Below are 12,169 nucleotides of genomic sequence, written 5' to 3' on the forward strand. Positions count from 1 at the left end.
TTCCATGAGCCAATCCTGCAGCCAATTGAGACATTCAGCTGCTATTATAAACTTAACAAATTAAAAACTTAAGGGCTTAAAAGTATGTGGGGAAAATTGATTTTTTTTTTCTTTCTGCAACCTATCTGATTCCTTCTTTAAATATCTTTTTTTCGCACTAAACTTAAAATATTTTAAAACGAATAGCAGTCCTGCTAAAAAAACAAAAAGAATTCATGCAAACCGACTCCAAACAGGGAAATCCTCTTCGCCTCTCTGAACCCTTACAATATTTCAGTAGGTTTTGTGACCAACAGATGCCCCGAGGACGTCCATCCTAAACCTCTTGTACTCTCTCTGCCCTCTTAGACTCAAACCTCCTGAACAAAGAGTCTGGGGTGAGAGGGGGTCCCTGTTGGAACTGATACACTCCTGCTCCACGACTACAGCCTTAGAGGTGGAGCTTGTCACTTTTTGGATGGTAAAAGTAGGATCAGCTCTCGTCATGGATTTAGTCAAACCTGAGCAGGTTCTGGACATGCTGGACTTTGAGCCATACCCTCACTGAGTTAATGTTTACTGATGAAAGGATCAGGAAAAGAGGAGCAAATAAAGAAGAATGTTTAAAAGAGAACCCTCTATCATATTGACCAGGGCAGGTTATTACTTTATTTATTTTAAACGTAGTTCAACTATTCATTATTCTCAGTGATTGCTGATTGTCTACAAACAAAAATAAATATTTTCCACTTTAATGTCTATTTAACTGGAAATCCATCTTTCTGGTTAAGAATCTTTCACAAAACTGTACTTTTAGTAACATTTTGGAAATATAAAATGTTAAATATGAATTTATAAACTGCTAAAATAACAAATATTTATTTTACTGAAAATGTGTTTTCTGTTTTTTGTCCCTCTGCCTCCCCAAACTACTATAATATTTCAAATGCTTCCCTGTTCATATGTGTAACATTTGTTTCTTAGAAAAGAAAAATATGAACTCTGATGAAAATATGTTTTTTGGCGTTTTCCGATGATGTAAGAAGTATATGGAAAAAATGAAGCTTACATTTGCATTTTTTAGTATTTCTTTATTCAAATCCTTGTGAATCGGGAGCCGATGAGAAAAAATGTTGGTAAAAGCTTGTAGCTGTCACATCAAATCTAAAATCAGCTCAGCTCTATTCCATTGCAGATCCATGTGCGTCTTTGTTTTCACTGTCCAAGCTGGCATCTGGCTCAAAACTGGACTGCTGGATAGCTTTAATAGCTTTAATATTGCTCCTATTTTTGTTGTTTGATTGGGAGGATCCTGGACAAGCCCCCAATTTATTTGACACCCCTGTATAGGGGCTTGTAAAGGATGTAACTGGTAGAAAAAAAATTGAATATACCAGTGAGTCAAAACTCTCACAAACAAACCCAGATTGAAAATAAACTGGGAAATTTCTGTACAAAAATTCTGAAACTATATAAATCAACCAAAATATAAGGACCAAAGGCTCTAGCAATAGTCAACGCTCTGCTACTCCCATCTGGGGGCTGGGATCCAACAGATGATGTGGCAGTATTTGAATGTTGAGCTGGAGGTCCTCGTCCAATCAGAAAGAAACGAGGAAAGACAGAAAAACTCTCTCTCCAGCAAAGGACGAAAGAAAAGAGAAAGAGAAAAACATCCCAAAATACAAACAAAACAAAAAATACGGCCTCAGCCGTAACAGGGTGTGAGGGGCTGTAAGCTTGTGGGAAAAAGTGTAAACAGATGGATGATGGGATGTGAGGGCGGGCTTACTTCATGGCAACAGTCCTGCCCACAATTCAGAGGTTAATTTTTTTTAATAAATTACTGCCACTCTGCAGAATTTATGTCCTAAACACAACGCAGGAGTTTTGATTTTAGCTAAAAACTGCATAATTATAATGAACACCTAAGCCTCTGTATGTGAAGATGGTCAGAATGCGAGGTCACATGACCCTTTAGCGTGTTTTGGACCCATTTGACAGCTTTGCAATTGCTACCATTAAACTATTTATTTTTTTGTAGGTGGGATGTTTTCCATACAGTGACAGTGAATTTGGAACTTAATCAGTGACTGTTACCTGCTTAAAATTTTTTTTTAACAAGTTTAGATATTAGAACACATATGGATAATAAACTCATTCTCATAAATCACTCGACTAATTTTTGCTTCTGACTTCAGTTTCTTCCAGGCTCAAAAGAGAGACATAAGAATGTTAATTAGTGAGCTTTGGAGATCCTGGTCGGTGGATTATGTTACCTTTGGACAGAGCCAGGCTTGCTGTTCCTCCCGTTTGCTGCGAGTGTCTTCAGCGCTCAGACAGGAGAGCGGCTTCCATCTTTCCACCTCCATCCTGTCAAAGCTGTGAATGAGCATGTGTCCGAGCCTGTCAAACTTTTCCTTTCAGAAACAGGGAAATTTTGCACAGATAAGCACGACAAAGCCAGTGATTGCGGTTTACGCCTCCTGCTCAAACAAAGCTCCCTGTGGATTTTTTTACACGACCCGAGCAAATATAGAATAATGATATGTTTTGAAATCTTCGTAAATCCGTTGAAACGGAGGCCAGGCTGGCACAGAAGGAATTCACAGCTCTGGAAGGGGCAGCGGGCTGCGGATTCGGTCAGAACCAGGTCAAGATCCAGGCTTCTCTTTGATCAGATATTTTATTTACTTTCCTCCCATGCTAATCGTTCCAGCAGAACTTTCACTGACAGGTTTGGACTTAGAAATATAAACAGTAAGATTAGAGGCGGGGAAAAAAGTGTAACATGCAAGTTGTGAGCTGCATTTACGCGCCAGGGATTTTGGCCGCACAATATGTCTTTGTGCTCGTGTGCAGATATTCATGCACTCATGTGCGACGATTTTTCTTTTTTTTTGTTGTTTTTGCCCCATCCGTTGTGCCTGCAGGTGGTGCATCAGATAGATTTCCACCGCCAGAGGCCCGCGGATGGCTCCTACATGTGTCAGCCATTACAGCCAATTACGAATCCTCCACAGCAAAAGATGACTGTTCCACTCCCATTTTGTAATTTCCAGTATGAGGAAGAAGCTGTTGCCCATTTGCCCGGCTTCCAGCCATCGCAGCAGTTCTTTGAAACCACAGGAGATACATGTTTAGCAGTTTGGAGGCATGGATGTAGTTTCCTACAAATGCAAGCGGATGCTGCGTCTGGAATGAATAGCAACAAATCCTTTTAATTTCATTTGGAAGTGAATAATAAACAAATTCACTCTTTATAGATTTCTTTCCCTTTGGGCAGGCGATGAACTCAAAAATAAAAGGAGAGGGGAGGGTGCAATTCCCATATTGTGGTTTCTCAATCACAGCTCTTTGAAGAAATAACAGAGGCTGAGCTCTCTGTCTGTGACATGAAAGATGCGTAATAGTTGTGCCCTCGGGAAGTATGGATCACACAAGACAAAAGCCGACAACAAAGTAACTGCAAACCCTCATCCTCCCAGCGCTTGTCTATAAACAAAGTCATCAAGAACTGATAGATGGAAAACCGAACAGAATCACTCTGATCTCTTTGTCCACGTTTACCTTTTTTTTCCTCCACGCCCCACAACCTTCACACAGGTGCTCGGATACTTCAGCCCCTCGAGCTTGACATCCAGACTCTCAGACTTGCCCCGCAGCTTTATAGAGACATCATTGAAGGGATCAATGTTGCAAAGATCAGAGAGGAAAGATGGGCTGGGGTCTTACGCAATATTCCCAGAGGCCCTGAAAGTAGACCCGGACCGTGCCTGGAGTTCAGCAATTTATATCCAAGGAAAAAAAGTTCAGTTTTACTGGGGTGAGATCTGGGCAGCTGCCAAAACGTGAAGGTTTAACTCTGTAAATGTTTTTTAAAAAAGTGTTTAGATTTAAAACGTGATTTTTTTAAAGCATAGAAACCTTCTGCAGGTGCGGAACTCTGATTTTTTCTTTTAGAATGTCTTTCATCTTGACAATAAAACCTTAAATACCTTTCCAGAAAGCATGTCTGCACAGCAGCTTCACCTTTTTTTTCTCGAACCGTCGCTTTAATGTAGGAGTAGAACCAGGCAAGCGGGAACCTAAAGGGAATTAAGCTGAACGACAATCATGTCATCGCATGAGCCGCAGAGCAGTCGGGAAATGCCTTCTTTTCTAATCCACAGCTCTGTGGTGAGAAAAATTGGGATCTGGCGGTTGGCTCTGAAGTGATATAGGGAAAGGGTGGAGGGGTGGAGACGGGTGAGTGTGTGAGGGGCGCCTGTGTGTGCTTGCTCCTGTGTGATGAGTGCAAAAAAAAGAAGAGACCTTGAAGTGATCACATGAGGATGCATTTTCATGCCTTCTGGTGAAAATTTGCAGGTTTTATGATTTTTTGGATGCAAAGTACAGCTGTAAATAGGATTTAATCATCTTAACAAACATATATGTGCATGTTTTATAATATGCATGCACCCTTCTGTGTATGGAGACCTGCCATCCGGCTTAAATCCGTCAGTTTCACGGTGAAATGCTTGTGGGCTCCTCAGTGTGGCTTCCTTTCACTGAAAAGCTCGGTCGTCCTTAATGTTGATTGCCATGACGTCATTTCCAAACCTCAACCACGACTTTCATATGTCACTGTCACCATCTATTTCCAACAAGTGTGTATAAAAACAAACCTCCTTCACACTGGACCAAAGTGGCAAAACCTAATTGAGACAATCCGCAATTTTTACCTTCTCTCGTCTGAGTTGAATCCCATCCAAACTATGTGTTGATTTATGAAAACAAGTCAAACCGGGTTTCTCTAAATAAAAATACAAACAGTTCTCCGATGGGTGTTAACTGACTGTAATTACTGGGGTAAAAAAAACCACAGCAGCTTGTCTCTCTGCTTTCTGGAGTTTCCCATGTTTTTCAAATTCCAATCTGTCACAGCAACTGTGAGAAAAGGGAGCTGTCATTAAAAAAAAAGAGAGAGAGAGAGAGATGGGAAAAAACTCCCCCGTTTATCGCCTCCCCGTTGAGTAAGTCCTGCAGAAGCAGTATCACCTGTCCTGTGAGATCCTTCAGGCGTGTGTCAGACCGCTTCATGCTGCAGAGGGGGGAGATAGTCTTCTACCCTGTGGGGCCTGTCGACTTTCACAGGAATATGAAATTGTGTGTGAGTCAAATAAGCAAGCAGCAAACGTGCTGATGGTTGTTTTTGCCAAAAGGGACAGGAGTGTACTGACTATATGACCAAAAAAAAAAATAATAAGAGCTTCTCTGCAGAAAGGTGATTGAGACGTAAAAAGGAATTGTTTTATTTGAGGGATTGATGTCCTCATTTGCTTGAATGAGTCAAAACAAACAAGGATTTGTAGTTTAAGTTGTTTTGCAGGCATCATTTTTATTTTAAAGCCTTTACACAGCATGAAAAGTAAAAGACTAGCAGAAAATAATATGCTTTTCCAGAAGGTTTAAGTGCTTTGCTTAGTAACCTTCTTTAGACTGAGAAAAGATTTGCAACATTTTTTAGCATTTAAAATAGAAGGGAAAAAAGGGTAAAATTGTGGTAATCCTTCCAAATATGAGCATCGGGTTGTCATGGGTACACAGAAATACCTCTACACTTATGGTTGGGATTTGACAAAGTACTCCATTTCAGTGGTAAGGGTAATTTTTCCATTTTTTCATCTGCACATGTAGCAGAACTAATCTGGTAAAAACTGAAAAATACAGTCCCAGTGTGGAGTGGTGGATTTTATTTTGAAAAGTCATGATATTTTTCTAACAATTAAGTTTGATTGCAACTCCAGCTGGAATGAAGGTTTACAAATCAGCTTTGCATGAAGTCTAGGTCAAGAACGCACATGTAAATCAAATGTCACATCGTACTTTAAAACAACCAGAGAGGGCAGACTAACAAAAAATGTGTTACTGGTGTTCTTAACATGTTCTCAGGGGCGGACTTACCATTAGGCAAAGATAGGCAATTGCTTGGGACCCCCAAGCTGAACATTTACAAAAAAAAAAAATTCATAAGAATTTCCACGCGCATTATTTTTTAACTCTGTCATGAAAAATCCAAATAACCAAAATGATTGCTCATGTAAGAGTGTTTTGTCCTCCCCCGTCACTGTGTAGAAATAGACTATTGCATCAACAGCAAGTTAGATGGATATAAAATAAACCTTTAAATGTGCTTCTACTTTTTAAAATCATATAAAAAAATTAGAATTCTTGACATTGACAATGCTTAAAAGTGGACTAGTGAAGAACTTATTCAATGGATTTGTATTAACAGAGGGCCTTCAGGATATTGTTCGCCTGGGGCCCCAAAACTGCGACTGCATCTTCTTGGAGCACTTTCCTCATGATGGAAGACATATATAAAGAAAATTGAAAATTTTTAATATTTATTTATTCAAATTACTGTGAATCAGGAGAAGACACAAAAATGCAGTTGGAAAAAGCTTGTCACTGTGATTTAGGAGCTATAATCAGGCAGGCCTCAAGCTCTTTGCTCCATCCATTTTAATGCACCCTGGATTCGTGTACGTCTTTGTTTTTCTTCGTCTGGTCTGACTCAAACCTGTGGGGCTGGATCCCATCCAAACTATGTGTTGATTTTATGAACTATGTGTTGCTCCAATATTGCTCAACATTTTTTGTTGCACCAGTAATTGTGAGGGGCTGTAAGCTAGCGGGAGAGAGTGTAATCAGAGGGATGATGGGAAATTATTGTGTGCCAACAGCCCCAACCACAAGTCAGAGTAAAATTTCTAAAGAACCCCTGGAGAAACAATGTCCTAAAAAAATGACACAGGTTGATTGATTTTGGCTAAAAATGACATAATCATAATTAAAAGACAACTGGGAACACTTTTAAAATAAATTAAAAAAATGTTCAGAGACTTTAAAGGGATTCTAGAGTGTTTACTTCTAGAGAAATAGAATGCTATACATAGATAATGGGAGAAAAGCTTCATTGATTGGATCTAACATACAAAAACAATGGTAAACAAGTCCAAATCCTAATCTCCACAGGCTGATTCAGATACAAAAATATAATCCATATGTTGGTATATTTATAACTTTTAAAATATAAGAACATAAGCGCTCCAAAGGACCACTAGTATGACTAAAAAGTTGCATTATCTGTGAGTGAATGATTTTGTTGAAAATAGTCGCTGAAGATGCTGAAGCATTTTGCTAAAAACGGTGATGCAATTTACTTTAATTGCTGAAGGGATTTGCTGAAAATGCAAAAGCTATTTGGAAAATATGTTACATTTGCTAAAAGACTGGATATTTCATTTAAGAACTTAGAAAGAGTCTGACGTTGAGCTAAATTTCTGAAAAATTTGTAGTAAAATTGCTTAAAAATCCTCAATACATGCCAATTTTGCAAAAGTATTTAGTGTGTTGCTTAAATATGAGCTAAACTCCAAATTAACCCAAAACACCCAGGAGATTCCAAGATAGCCAAAGAAGCTAGCTCACTGCTTTAAAACTATAACTCCAAAATAGCCTAAGTACATTAAATTAGTCTAAAAAGTAACCCTGTTGCTAAAATAGGTGCTAAACACTAAATTAGCTTGAAAAAAACCTCCAGTAGATAACAAATTAGCCGATAACGTTAGCATGTTGCTAAAATATTAGCTAAACTCCAAATTAGCATAAAAAACTTCTATAGATGCATTATTAGCCAAAAAAAAAAAAAAAAAGTGAGACATTGTTTACTTACTAGCTAAACTCCAAAACTCCTCAGTTAGCTATAGCCAAAAAGTGTTAGCATGTTGCTAAGCATTTAAACAACAAGAATATAGTTATGAACTTTTTGGCCTTTTCCACACAATTTTCAGTATCATGTTCATCATGCATGTAGTATGAACAATTGTGAAACGTAAAGAGTGAACGCAGAAGATCTGTTTATGTGCAGGAATAAGTTTAAAATGAAAAGGTGCAACAGGATTTTATTGAGAAGTCACTTATTTCATATAAAATATTCCAACATTTTCAATAAAGTTTAGGTTGTAAAGAGAAGGGTAGGTCTGGCATTCCAACCCAAACCCATAACTGGTTGACTCAATTAGCCAGAAAACCCAATTAAAGGATTCATCCACAAAGTTAAAACTCATCAACAGGAAGAGCTTCAATGTAAACATGATCCAGAAACACAGCCGCAGAGCCTCCGAACCCAAATTTCAGATAGACTGCAGAACTCGATCTTCTTTCAGGAAACGGTGGTGACCTCGCCCTCTGGGGTAAACAGAGGAGCGACCATCCTGCTTGTTATCAGCACCCAGTTCAAAAGCCAGCATCTGTGGGAATGCTCCAACGCTGGAGGGGAACGAGGCTAAGCTGATGCACACATGTGTGAGGAGAGCATTAATGACGGATAGAAATGGGTTTTGGAGGAACTGCTGCTGCCATCCAGATCATAGTCCCTTTAAAGAAAATACAGATGACGAAATTGCTTGTATTTATTTTGAAAAATGTATATTTTTCAGTTTTAATATTTACGGTGACGCTCAAACACAAAATCTTTAACAAACTGTAACTTTTAAACCCTTAACACGATCAACGTCATTCCAGTAGATTCTGAAGGAGAAAAGCGCCGCTTTTCTCCTTCAGAATCTACTGGAATGACGTTGATCGTGTTAACAATTTAAAAAATTACATCAAATTAAAGAGCTCCATTTTTAAAAGGTTAAAAAACCCTTAAAGGAAGGGTAACAGTTGCGTTGGCTTGTGTTGGAGTCTCAATTTTGCCTTAAACACTCGCGCTCACAAACACACAACCCAAACTCCCCTTCCGTTCGCTCTCATCTGGTCCCACTTTAGGGTTTTTGAGGTCTGAGTTTTTTTGGGGACACAGCAGAGCTGCAGATCCAAATGAGAGCGGGAAGGCTTTTCGGTGGCCAAAATTTGAAATCATTTCATTGTGTCTGCTTTGTTCAGTCATTACTTCAGGTGCTGAAAACGTCCTGTTCTGGCTTTAAAGTGACTTTGAAAATTAGGGTTTTTTTTCCAGAAATTTCAGACTAATAAAGTGTAACCATGTGGAATTAAAGTTAGGGAACAAAAATGATTTTTCCATCAAAGATCCAGACAAACAAACGTCCCAAAAGGGTTTAATTCCCATTTATTCGAGAGTTTTTTTGCCATTTTATTCACAGATATCTCCTTTAAAATAAAAAAATAAAAAAAACACTTTCCTCAACCATATTTTCAGAAGGTTTAGACACCACCCCACTGTCTCTAATGCAGATTGTAGATTATTAACCCCTAAGTAAAGAGCTGAGGCACCTCTGAGGATTCTCTCCATAGAAGTTAGCAATCAGCCCAGCCAAAGCAGCAATTTTGGCTGTTTGAGGCCATTCCAGATCTGTGGGGAGTTCACAAGATCTTAACAGCTACATGTACATGTGCAGCATGTGGCACAGACGGGATCAAAAGAAGACTGAATGTGCACAAACATGCTTCTTCTTCTTTAAATGTGCAGCCACTACCAAATATCTAAGGGAAGCTAGCATTACAGTGGGAGAGGATGAGCAGCCACAAATAGCAGGAGTTCTGGTTAGTGGGTGAGTGTAGTTTGGGGGAAAAAACAAAAACATAAAGAAAAAAAACCCATGGAAGTAATGACTTTTCATCTCCAAGCACTAATAGGTGGTTTAAGCCTCCTCTGATGTTGAACCCTCTGACACATGTGGACATGCACTGACACAAATGCAGCGTACTCCACAGCCCGTCATCGCTCAGTGACTGAATTCTTCTTTTAAATCACTCATCAGAAACCCTCTCCCAGCCTGATTTGAGGCCATTCAAACCCTCTGGCAGTCCTCGTGTCATGCTAGATGTGTGCTCACAGTCACCCGGTTAGCTCCATCCTTAAAAAAAAAAAAGAAGCTTGGCTCTTATCCTTCGCTCTGTCCCTGAACACCCGGTGAACAATAGCCGGGCCACATACCTCAGGCCCTCCTTTGAAGCTCTGAGACAAAACCGTGCAGCTGTCTGCAGGCTGGAGCTGATCAGGGTGCAGATATTGAGATGTGTTTGCAAACATGCAAATGTTCAAAACGTGTTATGGAAGTTCCGAGACAGGAAGGTGATGGTGTGATAAAGGTGACAATAAAGTGGCAGAAGCCATTGACTCTCCGTGTTGTTTGTTTTCTTAGCTGGCAGCCCGCACACTTTCCTGGTTCCAGCCGGCCAGGCTGTGATTGCAGCAAAGTGTTGGCACACAGTTTAAAAGAAGAGGAAATAAGACGGTTTTCAGTTATGATTCCTATGATTTTTGTTTTCATAAAAGCAAAAAAAAAAGTTTTTATCTTCATAGCACAAAAACACACAAAAATTGAACTTAAGAGACAGAAAAATTATACCAAAAACACAATAGTTTTGTTGGTTTTATAATTCTAAAATGTTAAAGTGATATTTATGTCTTTTGCTTTAATTTTTACTTTTTTGAAGCCAGATCTACTACTTTGTTATGAAAATGATTGCATTTTATCTGTGATTTTCCACCCATCAACACATATTGAATAAAAAAAACCTTAATATTCTGCTCATTTGACAACATTTTAATACATTTCTTCAGAAAATAGTTTCTGTTTCCAATGAAATAATATTGTTTTCTTCTTGTTTTGTGTTAAAATTGTCTTCTCTCTTTTGGTTTTTATTTATTTTTTAATAGTAGTGTTTTTAAAAATGCATATATCCAGTAAATATGACTCATGATCATATGATTTATGCTACTTAATTAAAATCAGCTCAAGTGCTGATATGGTGATTTGACAGTAAACCTTAGTAAAGATTAACCAATATTTCTGTTCTTTAGACCAGAAGTCTGCAACCTTTAGCAGTAAAAGAGCCAATTGGACCTTTTTCTTACAGATTAAAAATAAATTGGAGCTGGAAAGTCTTATTTTACCTTCTAGGAACAATTGATACTACTTTGGATAATTACTTTTATAATAAATAGGATTTTTTTATTTAAATGAATGAAACAAAAATGTAAAGATAAACAGGGATTTTTCTAAAAATGTGATTTTTTTGACAGAAGTTCATGTGAAAGTCCTTTCAAAATAAAAGATGCCATTTGCTGAACAGGATCACCTCATTGGAGCAAATTGACTCATATGAAAGGTGTCAAACAACAAGGGATGTAAAAACCTGGTTTATCTTACTTCTAAATGCACCTCAGGCATAAATCTATAAACCTAGCTAATCTAAATGAATACAATCCTATTTAGTTATTTTAAAAACTACTGTTATTTTCTTTTTCTTCAACCTGTGAGCCACACGGTTGGGTAACAGATCCACACTGGTGCCTCAGGTTGCAGACTCCTGCTTTAGACTAACAGTTTTGGTTTTATTTTTGTCAAATTTTACCTCCTATTTGTTTATATTCTACAAAAAGTGCATTTTGGCCAATACTTTAACACTCATTTGAGTTTCAAAACTTACATTAATCTCCAAAAACGAGAACATTTTTTAAACCTAAAGCAGAAATCCCCTTCAAGTGTGTACAACAACTGTATTCCCTCACAATAGACGGTGTTTGTTCTCCACATGTGTCTAAAAATGTGGACGGCAGCATGGAAATATCTCCCCACAAGCTGTCATCACGATTCTGTGATGAGAGGAACTTTCTGGATTTTGTCTTATGGTCACGCGTAAATGAACTTTGGACAAAGCGATCCCAGCTTCTGGAAGGCAGATGGTTGTGGAGAACCCCACCTTGATGAACTCAATGTCACGCCAAGAGGGTTTTTTTGTGGAAGAAAACAGAAGCAGGTGTGGATCCTGTAAACATCCACATCTCTGCAGCAGCAGCATCGGGTTTATTCAAATTAAAACAAGATCCCCTGTGTGAGTCAGGACGCTGAGGTGAAGCTGGAGGGAGACTTTTAGAGTAGTGGTTTAATGCGATTAAAGGCCCTATTTTGCTTTAGAGCAGGACGAGTCCCAGAGGTCAAGGAACGAGTGATTCTATCAGTGGATTACCACTTCCTTCTTCCTGTTTGCTTCCTCTTGGCTAAACATCTGTGTCTGGTTGAAGGCTGCTAGTCTGATAGCAGAAGCTAATTACAGCCCTGTGTCTTAAGCAACATCCTTTCTGCGTCTCTTCATCTTCATGTGTTTTTAGGCAGAGGGTGTCATGTCTTTCCAGCTTTGGAAACTCCAAAGGAAAAAGTTGAAAGGTTAA

This window comes from Oryzias melastigma, linkage group LG8 (assembly GCF_002922805.2).
Source record: "Oryzias melastigma strain HK-1 linkage group LG8, ASM292280v2, whole genome shotgun sequence".
Classification (NCBI taxonomy): domain Eukaryota; kingdom Metazoa; phylum Chordata; class Actinopteri; order Beloniformes; family Adrianichthyidae; genus Oryzias; species Oryzias melastigma.